This window comes from Colobus angolensis, unplaced genomic scaffold (genome assembly GCF_000951035.1).
Source record: "Colobus angolensis palliatus isolate OR3802 unplaced genomic scaffold, Cang.pa_1.0 Scaffold226, whole genome shotgun sequence".
In the NCBI taxonomy this organism is placed as follows: Eukaryota; Metazoa; Chordata; class Mammalia; order Primates; family Cercopithecidae; genus Colobus; species Colobus angolensis.
The window spans coordinates 1562205-1578463 of record NW_012115444.1 but is presented as its reverse complement, the minus strand read 5'-3'; positions in this window follow the sequence as shown (position 1 = coordinate 1578463).

The window sequence follows — 16259 nt, the reverse complement described above, 5'->3', positions numbered from 1 at the left end:
ACGAGAAGCTGCATTTCTTTGGAGAAGAAGAGGTGCTCTGATTTTTGGAATTTTCAGCTTTTCTGCTCTGGTTTCTCCCCGTCTTTGTGGTTTTATGTATCTTTGGTCTTTGATGATGGTAATGTACAGATTGGGTTTTTGTGAATGTCCTTTCTGTTTGTTAGTTTTCTTTCTAACAGTAAGGACCCTCAGTTCCATGTCTGTTGGAGTTTGCTGGAAGTCCACTCCAGACCCTTTTTGCCTGGATATCACCAGCGGAGTCTGCAGAACAACAAATATTGTGGAATGGAAAATGTTGCTGCCTGATCCTTCCTCTGGAAGCTTCGTCTCAGAGGGGCACCTGGCTGTATGAGGTGTCAGGTCCGCTCCTACTTGGTGGTGCCTCCCAGTTAGGCTACTCTGGGGTCAGGGACCCACTTGAGGAGGCAGTCTGTCCATTCTCAGATCTCAAACTGCATGTTTGGAGAACCACTACTCTCTTCAGAGCTGTCAGACAGGGATGTTTAAGTCTGCAGAAGTTTCTGCTACCTTTTGTTCAGCTATGCCCTGCCCCCAGAGGTGGAGTCTACAGAGGCAGGCAGGCCTCCTTGAGCTGCAGTGGGCTCCACCCAGTTTGAGCTTCATGGCCACTTTGCTTGCCTGCTCAAGCCTCAGCAATGGCGGATGCCCCTCCCCTAGCCTCACTGCTGCCTTGTAGTTAGATTTCAGACTGCTGTGCTAGCAGTGAGTGAGGCTCCACGGGTGTGGGACCCTCTGAGCCAGGCGCGGGCTATAATCTCCTGGTGTGCCATTTGCTAAGACCATTGGAGAAGCTCAGTATTAGAGTGGGAGTGTCCCAATTTTCCAGGTACTGTGTCTGTCATGGCTTCCCTTGGCTAGGAAAGGGAATTCTCCGACCCCCTGTGCTTCCTGAGTCAGGTGATGCCCCGCCCTGCTTCAGCTCAGGCTCCGTGGGCTGCACCCACTGTCCGACAAGCCCCAGTGAGATGAACCCAGTACCTCAGTTGGAAATTGCAGAAATCACCTGTCTTCTGAGTCACTTATGCTGGGAGCTGTAGACTGGAGCTGTTCCTATTTGGCCATCCCTGGTCACTATCTTAAAAAGAATGCATTTAACAATTTCAGTATGAGATTGTGGACTTCATGAAGTAGTTTCTGGTAAAGGAGCATGAGAAACTAAAATAGATAGGTCATGACAGTGAAGAGAAGGGAGGGGCTGGTGGTGCAAAGAGCCATTAAATTTCAAAGTGGGGGCATTGCACAAATTTGAATAAGTTGCTGTTTTGAAAGAATGGTGGAACAAAAGTATGTTATACAGAACAATGGTGTTGCTTTAGCTCCTTGACATAGGGTTTAAAGTGATAGTCTTATTTTAGTCCTCAAGTAGATATTTTCTGGACTTGTATTACTCACTTTGTTTATTATCAGCCTGTTTCATTAAAGTTATTCATTTAATGACATCTTAGAATATTTGCAAACTTCTTAACACCATATATGACATCTGTCTGATAAAAACATATAAATGTAGAACAATTAGAAAAATAGATATATATTTCAAATCTCCCCAGTCTTATTGTTGAAACAGAACTACGTTACTCAGCAGTTTTTAGTTTCCGGTAACAGAAACCTGTCACCAAGAAGTTGAACTAAAGAAGAAAAAAGAAATATGTGTTCTCATTAACAGGCTGGTGATAACTTTAGACATTGTCTGATCTAAGATTTCAGAGTCTTTCTTTAGTTGACTGTTTGTTTTCTCCATTTCTAACATCTAATTCAGTGTGGGATGAATCTTGTGGCCTTTCATTAGTCCTGTGAAGACAATTTCAGTCCCCAAACAAAGAGGAAGTCAGTTTTACAAAGGGGCTATTATCATCATTGCTTCAAATTTAAGTAGAAACTAAATTCTTCTCATGGTTAGCTTAGTCTATGCCCAGGAGTGAATGAGGATAGCCAGCCTGTGAGGCTGGAAGCAATATGGAGTCAGTCATGCTAGATTTCCTGCACTGTCATAATCTTTGCAAAGGTAAATTTTTGCATGATTATCTTCACATGCTGTGAACCATGCATATATTGTGGCCCTCAGTCCATATATGGTACATAGATATGTACCCATTTTTTCACTAAGTGTTGAGTTAGTGACTGAAGGCAGAAAGGAGAGTTGCATAAGGTTCACGTAAACCACAGAGAATGGAGTTCCTTTAGGTCATGAAGATTCTATCATTAGACAAAGTTTGAGAAAGAGTAACAGTAAGATGGAGAAAAAATTTGATATTAAATTTTTTTAGCATTTTGTTGTATTTCTTTCTGAAAATGTATATTATGTGTGTTGAATAGAATCATTTTAATTTTAATGTTTGCATTTTTATAACTTCTTTGTGATATCTTCATTTTTTTTTTTTTTTGTATTCCTGGAGATTGCAATTTTCTGCTCCTAGACTTGTATGGGCCCTTTATAACAGGGGTCTCAATACCTGGGCCATATGGACCCATACCAGTCCATGACCTGTTAGGAACCAGGCCACACAGCAGGAGGTGAGCGGTGGGCAAGTAAGCATTACCATCCAAGCTCCGCCTCCTGTCAGGGTAGTGGCTACATTAGATTCTTATAGGAGTGCAAACCCTATTGTGAACTGCACATGCCAGGGATCTAGGGGATTCAGGTTGCTCTCCTTGTATGATTCTAATGCCTGATGATCTGAGGTGGAACAGTTTCATCCCCAGACCTTTCCCCCCACCCCATCCCATCTGAGGAAAAATTGTCTTTCACAAAACCGGTTCCTGGTGCCAAAAAGGTTTGGGGCCTGCTGCTTTATAAGACTAATCTTGTGAGACTAACCCAGTGAGTTCATCTTGCCCACTGCCCAGAAAAGCCAATTCAACTAGAACAGCAGGTTTTTGCAACAAAGAAAGAGTTTAATAATTGCAAGACTGGCCATTTGGAAGGAGGGAAGTTGATTCTCAAATTTGTCTCCCCAAGAGCTTGGAGGCTAGAATTTTTAAGGATAATTGGTGGGCAAGAGGATGGGGAATGGGCACTTCTGATTGGTTGGGTATGAAATTGTAGAAGTGTCCAAACTGTCTTTGAGTGCTGAGTCTGTTTCTAGGTGTGAATCACAGGTTGAGTCAGTTCCTTGGTATGACTCACATGTCCAGCTGGAGTCAGTAGGTCGTCAGAATGTAAAAGTCTGAAAAATATCCCAAAGACCAATCTTAAGTTTTGACAATAGTGATGTCATCTATAGGAGAAATTAGAGAAGTTATAAATCTTCTTTATAAGTGATCTCTAGCTTCATGACTCCTGAACAGTAAAAGCTGATAGAAAAGCAAGCTAGAGAACAATGGCTGGTTATCCTTTAGGCCTACATCAAGCAGAATTCAAGCCTCTCCCAAAATCCCAGTCTTGTGGCCTCTCAGTCTTACAAAGACAGAAGGTAGAAGGGGTCAGTTTTACGGAGGGGCTATTATCATCATTGCTTCTAATCTAAACTAGAAACTAAATTACTCCCATGGTTAGCTTGGCCTATGCCCAGAAGTGAATGAGGATAGGCAGCCTGTGAGGCTAGAAGCAAGTCATGCTAGATTTCCCCCACTGTCATAATCTTTGTAACACTGGTTTCGATCTTGTTAAATCTCGCTCAGATATCTGAAAAAGTGCTTGAATATGCGATTACTCATTCCTTTATAAACCATCTTTTATTAAACATTCATAAGTAGAACATTCTACACATGTAGATGACCATAAAATACATATTCAAAAAACAATATTCCATCAAATACTTCATATTTTCTTAATTTATGATAGGTCTACATGTTTCAACTCTACCATTGTCCTTCAGAATTCTTAAAGTCCCTTTCACTAAATAATACTAATGTGATGTCCTTGTCTTTGTAGTACAAAACTCAAATTTGAACACTGGTCAGCTTTGAGGTAATTTGCTAATTGAGTCTATAAGGTTGATGTTGTGCAGTGCCTGGCTATGGGAATCTTATCATAGTTTGATGTTTCCAAGTTTTATAAACCATGGAAAGAGTAAATTGCATTTTTAGAAGCCCAAGTACTTTAAAACCTTAGAAAATATTAGGCAATTTAAATGTCATTAACTTTCAATTTGAATATTTGATGTTATAAAAAGCTTCATCTTGTTAAAATTACTTGGCTATCCTCTTGATTTTTACATCTCATGTTTCCTCAGTGTTAAGATAATTACATAGGTATAGATAAATGTATACAAATGCTCATAGCATACTAAACTTGTGCTAATATGTGATAAGACCAGTAGCTGATATTTGGTATGTCATATAATTATACTTACAGCACTGTGGGTAAAATAAAGAGGTAGAAATTAAATATGGTAGAATCACATGCCATCTTTGAAAAACATGAGTGCATTTTAAAGTGGTTATAGAAATCAGAAAACATAAAAACCTCTTCCAATTTGTCTTCTAGATCTTCTGATATAACCTCTTTAGATTGCTGTCATTAAACTATTGAAGTAAACAAACCTCTGACACTGGTGGCAGTAAGGAGGTAGTATACTGAATGAGCTTATATAGTTATTTCATCAGAAATAGGCACAGATTAAAAAAACTGATGAGTATATTTTGAATTTTTCTTCTATAACAGATTTTGTGTTACTAATATTTGATTTTTCTAATATATTGAACATTCATTAGGTGTATATACTGTATGTATATTATTATGTATGAATTAATTAGAAGGCTTTATTATGAGAGACATTTATTGCTCGTTTTCTTTACTAAATTAATAGCTTATATTAGATTGTTTTGCTGCCTAGACCAGATGATAGATTTTAGCTTAATATTGCTCACAGAGCTCTTATGATTCTAAGCAGTAATACTTAGATTCTACTATGTCAGTGATAGTTCACTATCTCTTTTCATTTTCATTCTAAAAAGTAAATTATTAATTGGAAGGTTTTAGCAATCTGAGCTTAACTTGAACAAATAAATAAATTTGTTTTGCCTATAAAGATAAACAAGAAGGATAAATTATTGGAAGGACTGCACTAACTCCTACAAGTGCAGGAAAACCTTCAGATATGACTGCATATCTGGAGATCACAGGACTAAAAACTGAGCAATTAATGACTGTTAAAACAGTGTCTCTATTAAAAGCCCTGTTTGCAGTTAATTTACATGCTCCTGTGGTTATTGTTGCTTACATTTCTTGATTTGATACCTCCTTCCCCTCTTCTCATTGGATTACAAAATCTTTCTGATCACAGATGTTTTCCATTTCAACTATGGACATAATAATTTAGATGTATAGTTGAGTCAAATAGTGTAGAACTTACCTTACGTAATTCTTAGTTGTGATGTTGTAAAATGCATTTCTTATTATGCTAGACATAATCATAGAAGTGTCAAAATGTAGCTTAAGAATTTTATAATTCTAGTGATGATGACTCCAAATCTGTAAGCTAATTAGTTCGTTGCCAGAAACAAGCAAACAAACAGCAAGTCAAGCTGCAATTAGTTGAAAATGTCTGTATTGGTACCTGTAGCTGTGCTGTAACCGCGTGCTCAACTGTAATGTAAGGCCAATCATTTCTCTCTCTGAAGTCATCAGATGACCCTTTTGTAGAATATAAGATTGTCTTTTTGTTGTCGCAGTGCCTATTCTTAAGCACTTCCAAGTAAGAAAATGTCTTTAATAAGCCACTATTTCATTAATAAGTATAGTCATTCACCTCTACTAAATATTGCCACCTGCTAAATTAAAATATTTTTCTCATATTCAGTTTATCACATTTTATTATCACCAATGAATGCTCAGTTTATTATGGTGATAAATATGATATTGGAGATACAAGAGAAGGTTTGCTATTTTTACCTAGAGGAATTTTCTAGAAGGTGAGGAGATGTTATAAGTTGATTTAACATAAATTGGCGAATGTATGTATATTTGGCTTTCTTCCTTTATTTGCGATAAAATTCCGAAATTTTTTCCTATGTCACTATATTAAGAGGATAAAAACAAAAGAATTTTTAAAAATCATCCTTAGGTTCAAAAGGAAAAAAGGGAGCAGAGTTTGAGGAGAGGTTATTTAGAGTGTGGTGGTGACTGTGAGAATCAACATAAGAGTAATCCATGGAGAAGAGAGAAATTTGAGATGTGAAAACCACATGAAAAGTTATTTTCCTCTTACCAGCCTTTCACAGGAAAGCTCTTGTCTGTTGTGGAATCTTTTCTTATTTTTTGTCCTAGCTGACTTGTGTCCCCACATTGGTAGGTATTAGCAATTTTTAAATATTCCTTAATACAGATTACTAGATTTACATGATAATTTGCTATCTTTCTCCAATATATCCACCACTGGTTAGCCAGGGATCCTTCGGGTCTCACAACTGGGCTATCCTTTGCCCTTTTTTTTTTTTTTTTTTTTGATACAGGGTCTCACTCTGTAACCCAGGCTGGATAACAGTGACATAAAAACAGCTCACTGTAGCCTTGCCCTCCCGGATCAAGAAATCCTCTCACTCCAGCCTCCCAAGTAGCTGGGACTACAGAAACGCACCACCACACCTGGCTGATTTTTAAAATTTTTTTGTAGATGGGAGTCTCACTTTATTGTTCAGGCTGGTCTCAAACTCCTGGGCTCAAGTGATCCTCCAGCCTAGGCCTCCCAATGTGCTGGGATTACAGATGTGAGCCACCACACCCAGCTCCGTTGACTTTTGAAGGCTTCTGTGGGTTATGATTATCTAGCAGGGAGTGAGCATTGTATGAGGATGCAAGAGAGAGCTTACAGTCACAAACATATTGCTATAGCAATGATTCAGTCTACTTTATTATTTACTACTAAAGTTTCTTTGATTTATTGTAAGAGAGAGAATGGACCTTTGAATGCAAAATATAATATTTAAGGAGAATTTTACAGATCAGCTAAAGTCCATATTACAGATGAAGAATTTGAGGTTCAAAAAGACTCAATGTCTTGCCTAAAATGATAACGATGAAGTAGGAAGAGAACCAACATTATCCAGTTTTAAATTTCAGATCACCTAATTATATATTCATGGCTCTTTTTATAACTGCCTCTCACTGTTAGTCTTACAAGTAATGCCAGAAATGGGGAGACAGAATTTTTGGTTCCCAGAGGTAACAGGAAATTTGAGCTGAGTTGTATAAGAGAGAATTGAAATTCTGACAGACATTCTTGTTTGAACCCACCCATACCTTTTATTAAATAGACTATCAGTAGGATTCTTCTCCAAAACACATTACTTAAAAGAAGGAGGAGGAATGCTGTTCAAATAACCTTTGCTTACTGCATGGTGAAGCAGTGACTTAACCCAAATTAAATTTTTACATCCTTGACAGGTATTTAGAAATGGGAAGAGATATTTAAAGATTATTGGAATTAAGTGAATTGTGTGCATTTTATTGTTGCTATTTTTCTGATAATTTTCAAACAAAGTCTACCTTGCCTATCCTAGGAGCCTTATTTTGAGAATAGTTCACATGATTTTAAGTATACAGGAAAAAAAAGCTGAGCAAAAGGTCATGCAAAAATTGAGAGTTTCTTTTCTATATCATCTTATTTGTGGGTGAGATGCACACGAGAGGTCACCAAAACAGAGTTAAGATCAGTAAGTCTGAAAATTTTAATTCTTTTATATTGCCAAAGAATCCTGTTTGTCCAGTCATTTGAAGTTAGAAGTATAAACTGCACATTTTTATTAAGGTAGTAACTTGTCTTTCCTTAGAATTGTTTGCCACAAGCTTTTTGTTTTTAACATACTGAGTTTAGTAATGTGACAAGTTAAACCTATTTCTAATTGCAGTAACATTATATGCATTTAGTTGGACCTTATTTTTCATTAGCAAGAAATAAAATGAGCATATTCTTAATTAAAGATGGCAAATACAGTGTCATCAATATTTTCTTTATTTTTCTTTATTTTGTGCTATTCCTTGTCAACTCTACTCTGTACCTATAAATATTTTTATTTAATATACGGAGACTCTGCCTCTTTGACTTTTAGTCAAGTCCAAAATATTGACTCAAGAAGAGTTTCAGAGATTTTGTTAGAACATTCTGAAGACAAGTAAGAAACTAATAATTTTGTTTTAAAGCAAGAATATGGCCAGGATTTTCCTAGATTCTTTATAGTATTTCAACAAATTAAAAATAAAACTCCCTGGAAAGGGTCTACCTTCATTTGTAGGAATTCAACAAACGACAGGTCCTTGGTAGTAAGTAGCTATGCTGGAATGTAAATGCACATATATGTGTGATCACAAGGTCTATAATACTCCCATTTTGGAATTATCTAGTGTGTAACTAACATGTAATACATTTAACATAGAAAATGCATTTTCATATTCCAATAAGATTGAGTTAGAATGACCAAAGTTATAGGAGTCTCTTCACTGCAGACCTTCTCAGAGTATTTACCACACTTATGGTCCAAGCTAATGTATTTTCAGGCTCCAGGTGTGCACTATTTTCTAAATGTATTTTTCCTCTAGAACCCTAGTGGGGAATGTTTTATAATATATATATATTTTTGTTATATATGTATATATTTTTTTTTTGGAGACGGTGTCTCGCTCTGTCGCCCAGGCTGGAGTGCAGTGGCCCGATCTCAGCTCACTGCAAGCTCCGCCTCCCGGGTTTACGCCATTCTCCTGCCGAGTAGCTGGGACTACAGGCGCCTGCCACCTCACCCAGCTAGTTTTTTGTATTTTTTAGTGGAGACGGGGTTTCACCGTGTTAACCAGGATGGTCTCGATCTCCTGACCTCGTGATCCGCCCGTCTCGGCCTCCCAAAGTGCTGGGATTACAGGCTTGAGCCACCGCGCCCGGCCTGTTTTATAATATATTTTAGAAAATACACTTGGAAAATATATTTTAGAAAATAAACTTGAAAAACTATACAAGAGAACAGGTTGCCCCAGTGATTATAGACACTGAAGCAATTAGAGTTTTCTGAATGGTTGTTTAGAAATCGCAAATCTCATGTGTTGTGCATTTGTGTACATATCCATGTATTATGGAACATTCCTCTTAAAAAACTTGTTTTCAAGCTATGGGGAAAAGTTGCACTAAACCTACTTGTTTGCTTCTTAGATACTATGAGCTATATTTGATGGCATAGGCTAAAGAAGGAAGCAATCGTTCTAAAATTATTGACCAAGGTCATCATATTACATCTTAACTTAAACTAAGATAATAAACTCTAATCAAAAGTCATAGATCTAATGAATATGGAGTTAAAAAGTAGCCATAATACTAAAATCAAAATTATAAATGTCAATTCCAGCAAGGGATAATCATTAAAAGAAAATCTCTACTCACTATTATCTATGGCACTGCCTTATATGTGCTCAGATGTGTGTATTTCATGTTCTTCAACTAAAATTGTTTTATCCTACATCTCCATGAATGCTTCTGGTATTGCTGCAGATAATGATGCTTATGAGGACGCTCTTGGGCACAGATGTTGTCATCCTCTGGTAATACTTCACACGTCCTCAGAGTCCCTTATAGGCTAGCTCTCTGGATAAGTCTCAAACTATCTCTATGATACAGGCCAGCTGGACTGTAACCAACAGGTTGCTGAACTTATTTCCACATTTAAATATCAGTACAAAAAAGAGTGTATCTCCTTTGTCCTAGATTGATGTTGCCTACACCATCTTCATTTACTGCCTCAGATTGTCCACTTGCCAACTGATAGTGAAAACAGCTCTTCATTTGAGATATTAGATGTGGTATTGCTCTATTGATAAGGACAGGAGGTAGGGAAATTATGGGCAGAAAAAGGAGGTTCCCATATAAGGGCTCCACCCTCAAGCCAAAAAGTCTGCTACTGTGGCCCAAAGTGAGTACTTACATTCCTGTTTTCCCACTCAAATGATGCCTTTTCCAAAACCATCCATGGCCCACCCCACCCCCATCATGTCCCCATAAAAACCCTAGGCTCAGCTGGCAGAGAGAGGAGAAGCAGCTAGATGTCAGAGACTACAACTGGATATCAAAGAGAAGAGGCTTGACTTCAGAGGGACAGCTTGACAGCATAATTTCTGAGAATAATTTGGCTGGGGATGGCTGGACTCCAGGGGAAGATTACCTTCCCAGTCCATCCCCTTTTCAGCTCCCCTTCCCACTGAGAACCACTTCCATTGGCAATATAATCTCCTACATTTACCATCCTCCAATTTGTTCGTGTGACCTCATTTCTCCTGGACACCAGCCAGGAGCTCAGATGCCACAAGTGCAGACTCAAAAGGCTGTCACACTGACCCTTTGCCTTCACTGGCAGAAAGCAGCTGCCTCACATGGAAAGACAAAGGGCCCACTAAGCTGTTAATACTTAAGCCATCTGCAGATGGCCAAGCTGAAAGAACACTAACGTCCTCTGGGGCTTCAAGGGTTGTGGGTATCCACCCCCAGATGCTACGGCAGGGCCAATATGGAAATTGCTCCTGTTGACACCCAAAAGCACTTGCCCCAGCTCCTGCACTCACTCACCTGCATGCTCCCCGCTGCAAAGGGTGAAACACAGGGGCTCCTCACCTGCAAGGGGTGGAACACAGCAGGTTCCAGTGAGTGGAGTTTGTCCCTGTTGGCGCCAGAGCAGCCAGGTGACTCCAGCGCTCATGTACTCCTGTTCCCACCCATGAAGGGGGTCAGGGAAATATCCTGCTTAACTATGAACCCACAAAGGCTATCAAAATAGACTAGTTTCTGGACCTCTGCAACATGAATGTCATTTAGTGTTACATAATATCACCTGTAGATTATTAACAGTGTGATTCAGGTAAGAAATCATCAACACCACTACAAGGTAATTCCATCTTTTTAGTAGTTTCTCTGTCATTGTGAACGGAATTTATTGGTTGTACATTTCTTTCCTGCAGTGTTAAAGGGTATCTGTTCATAAACTTCAGTGCGTAAGTACTTAAATCGATTGCTTAAATCATAGCACATGCATATGCAAACACACTCACAACTACTCAAGGGATAGCACTAACAAAGCACAGAAATATCTTACACTATTCACAGGGGGGAGAAAAGAAAAAAACAAAACTGAGTTTGAATTCACCCTCATGTGGTTAAAGAAACACTTATCTTTTTAAGTAAATAAATGCAAATTCCTGGTTCCACCTCCAGGAATTCTGATTCAGTAAGCATGAAGTGAGACTCGGAAATCTACATTTTCAACAGTTATCAACAAGTGACTCTGAAACTGGAGATCCAGAAGTTAAGATTTAGAAAAGACAGTTTTAATGATAAAATCCATTCCTGGAGTGCTGAAATATGCACTCAAGTAACATTAATAAGGAGATCATGTAACATTTTAATCTGAAACATCTCTATTTAGATTACTTTGCTACATTTAGACATTCTCCACAAAGAATGTATCAGTACTGTGTCATGTTGGCATAACCAGAAGTGCCTATTCTACTATTTCTACAGTTTGTCCATTTTTAAAACAATTAACTAATATAAAAAATGCTCTTCTTTCAAACAAACACACAGAAATCATCCTTAGAAAAATGAATGCACTAGTGTAATTAGACCACTGTAATAGTGTCTTTGTTGCTATGACAACCTCACTTCTCTTTCTCATCTAGTCCATACTAAACACATTGGTGTCAGCTACCCACTTCAGTCATTTTATTGGCTTCCTCCATCTCAAAAATTCTTGGTGAAGCAGTGTTCCAACATTAAAGACAGTCTTCATTGTAGCGTCTATGAAATATCCAACATTAGTTATCACTCTTCTCTTAACATGAACAATTGACTTTAGCCAAACTGTTCTACTAAATTTCCCTTTAACATTTCACATTTATTTCTAAACATAGCATTTTCTCTTACAAATTTCTGCCTGAAAGGCACTCTCTTTAATCTACATTCAACTTTTTATTCCAAAGTCATTTAAGTAAGTCTCAGTATTTCTGTCCAAGTAACCTATAGCCCCGCAAAGTGCTGGGATTATAGACATGAGCCACAATGTATGGATTATATAATGTATTCTAAATGTATGTGTGTGTGTGTATATATACACATCTTATTTATTTATTTATTTTATTTTTTGAGACAGAGTCTCACTCTGTCACCTAGGCTGAAGTGCAGTGGTGTGATCTCAGCCCACTGTAACCTCCACCTACTGAGTTCGAGAGATTCTCCTGCCTCAGCCTCCCGAGTAGCTGAGATTACAGGTGCCCACCAAGACGTCTGGCTAATTTATTTGTATTTTTGGTAGAGATGGGGTTTCACCACGTTGGCCAGGCTTGTTTCAAACTCCTGACCTCAAGGGATCTGCCCACCTAGACTTTCCAAAGTGCTAGGATTACAGGTGTGAGCCACTGCGCCCAGCTAATTCTTCATTTTTATATTCCATCTATTTATTTGTGGGTAAAGCCATGCCCTCTACCCCGTCTCTTCTTACTGATTTTTGTAACACCAGTAACTCATACAGAGTAGACAAAAAATAAATATGTAATGAAAAAATAAATACATTAATGTATAATTATAATGGTTATAATTATAACCATATACATATGTTTTTCCTTAAATTTATTATTTATATAACATAGCTCTCTATGGAAAAATAACTTTTTACTTGGATGAGACATGAATGATGATTGTTCCTAAAATCAACAAAATTGTCAGTGTCTTCACAGCCCAGTTGGAGATTTATGAAGGAACTATTTGTTTCAACAGCAAATGTTTTCCACTTCAGAAGTGTTAGCAAATCCTGAGGCATAAACATGCACATTGGGGCATGAAAGAAGTTTGTCTGCAGTTTGTGTGTTAGAATTGTGGGAGTTGTTATGGCACATGACACTTTTGCTCAACAAAAGCTGTTAAATTTACTTTGATTCACTGAAAAATTTGGATGTATATGTGATTCATTTAAGACAAGTGTACCAGACAAAATAGGGACATTACATAAAGATATAAAGGTCAAATCAAGAGGAAGAATTAACAGTTATAAATGTGTTGATTTTTAAAAGCAGGGCCCAAGATCCATGAAGCAAAATTGAGGAAATTAAAAGCAAAAGCCTACGAGTCTATTATCTCTCACTAGTTGATAAAACAAGTCTAAAAAAGGCTGATAATAATATAAAAATATGAGCAGTATTATTAATCATCTTGAATGAATTGCTATTTGTAGACTATGACACACAATAACCAAATATTTGTTCTTTGAGATTCATAGGAAATGTTCACAAAGATTAATCAAATGTTTCTTGAGTTTCTAATAGTTCAAGTATTATACGATATGCACTGTAAGAGTACTAAATTATAAATTACAAAAATAATATTAAAGAAATTAGTAAAACTAAGATATCAAAAAGTCCCAAATATGTGAAAATTAAATGACACAATTCTAAAGAACTTTATTCATCACTGAGAAATTTTCCCAAATTAAAAAACATTCTGAAGTGATGATAATGAAAACTAAATATTTGGGAGATGGTGTTAAAGCATTATTTAGAGAGAAAGTTATTGCCTTATGTGGGTTTGCTACTTCTTTCAAAAGAAAACAGGTTTACATATATGGTTCACTTTATGAAGCTAGATAAAGGAGAGCAAATGAACCACTAAATAAATAGAAGAACAAAAATAATAATAAGAGTAGAAATAAGTAAAAAAGAAAGAAAATGAGACAAATCTGGTTTTTTAAATAATGAACAATGTTAACTAACTCCAAGAAAGACTGATCAAGAAATACAATTGTTAAGTAACATACAAAAATTTGGCTGTGTGAATATTGAGCTCATAAAAGCTGAAGACCACCTATTACAAAAACATTGCGGTTGATAAACCATAAAGTATTTTATCTACTTTTCATTAACTTAAAAATAAACATGGAACAATTTTCCATTTCACTGAATGGTTTTCTCTGTCACCATTTAAAAAGGATTGCATAGAATTTCTTATACAACTCAATCAAAAGTATTTTTAATAAGTTTCATAGAAATGAGGCATAATTTCCTATAATTTCTTATAATTATAATAAATGCATGTGATATGCATTTTTCTTTCTGTGTCTGTGTGCACATTCTTAATTTTTCCCTTGAGTGAAATTACTAAAAGCTAATGCACTGATTTAAGGACTTACATGCAGATTGGCAAATTGCCACTGAAAGAAGATTGTAACTATTTTAAGTTGTGTTAGCATGGTATGAGCATGCTCATTTCCATTATGAAATATTAACTTTGTATTTTATTACTTAAGAAATCTAGCCACCTTGATAAAATTGGTAGTCTTAGATTTAATTTTGCCATTCTTTGATTATAAAATAGGTTAAGAAACAGGTGTAACATGATCACAATATAAACACTACAAAATGAAGATGAATAATGTATTTTTAAAATAAAATTTTACTTTCCATATTAGGATTTTGGCGTAGGCATTCCCAGATATTTGCCACAAAAGTGGCGGCTATATTTGTATTATTTGAACTTCTTGAGATTCACCTTCTCCCCACTCCCCCTACTCGCCTCCCACTCTCCAGTCAAACCAAAGTAAACACCCAAATCAACTGTGACAAACATCTTTTATCTCCCAACAGATAAAAATCAGTGCTCAGCAATGAACTTTAGAACTGGGGCCAGGGAGAGTGGAGTGGGAGGAGGTGTTCCCTTAAGTTCATCGGGAAGCAGAGAAAATAGGTTTATAAGGAAAGAATAATAATGCAACAGGAAAAGAGAAATAAAGACTAGTAGACTAATTGCAAAGGGGGAACAATGAAATGAACTTGCTTGTAGAGTCTGTGTAGCCACAAAAACTCAGGTTAGATCAAGTTAAGTGTGTCCTTGGAGCTGAGGTTGATCAGTCTTCACAGGCAGCAATAAAGCTATGCTAGTATAGCAGTAGTCTGGGGCTTGGTGAAGATAGTTATATGACCACACAGCATCTCCACAGCCTAACAATTCACCTGCACATAGTAATTGGTTCTGTAATGAATCTCGTCAAACCTCCCCAGAGAGGAACTGTTCTAGAATTTTATCTAGCTCAAATTGTCTACTTCCACTGAATCCCCCATCAGGATTAGTTAAGGGAATCTTTTTAAAAATAACAAATTTGATCGATGTTTTTATATTCAACCATATTTTTTAAATGTGGACTATTAAAACAAGTGCTTTTGTTTAAACACAAATAGAAAAATCATTAAAGGTATACTGCTTGAGTCATGATGTCTACAGATGAAATAATCCAATTTGGTACTGAATCATTGAAAATATTTATACAAAAGAGGTTTTACTTGAGTTATTTGTAGTTTCCTATAGTGCGTGTATACAAGTGTGTGTGCTCTTATATCACAAAATGATACATAGAACCAAATAATATAGATCAATTTGTTATCTTACCACAAGTTAATGTTTTGTTGTATCATATTAAAAAATAACTATATAAATAATAAATATATGTCTATGATAAACTTTTCCAAATTTATGTCAGTGAAATCTTGTTTAAGGAATTTAAAATGAAAATGTTTACTTCCATGTTCACAATATTTTTTTTCCATATTGGAGTTTTGGAAGATAGATTTGGAAGTCAGGTGGGAGAGAATACATTTATCAATGTTAATGTGCTATATCTGTATAGGAAAATGTGACTTAGGATTCTAGCCAGAAGCAGTCTTTCCTTGCTGCCCTATGTACTCACCCAAGTCTGGAGCTTGGGTTCTGCCTGTAAGTGAGATTGCATTTACAGAGCAGATAACACTTGCCTAACTTATCCATGGGGACATTTTACCTTTCTCTATGGGACACATTTAAGGAGACAGAAAGAGTTGAGTCTACATGTGCATTTCTCAGAAGGCAGTTATTTGCTCAGAAGGTAGGCATAGGCACTTATTTATTGGAATCGGGCTTAATAAGTTTTCAGCTTTCCTGGAAAAGAAGAAAATGGCAGGGCTTTTGAGAATAATAATACTGTAACACCTTAACTCTATTAACAGAGGAGCATGAATCAAGTATGTTACATTATTGCCATTCCATCAATGAATAACTTACACATAGAAAATAGTGTGTAAGGGATGGGAAGAATTGAAAGTTTCTCAAGCATCGTGGAAACAGGAAGATAGCTGAAGAGGTAATCTTAAAAAAAACTGAGTTATGAAAATTGTCTCCTCTTCTTTCATAATAGCCTATGTAAATTCAAGGAAACACAATGCCAAACAGTAACTTACTAGATGGCACTCATGAGAAAGTGACTTGTTTGTTTAGATTGGATTCAGCCTTTTTTTATTTTTATTTTTTTATTTT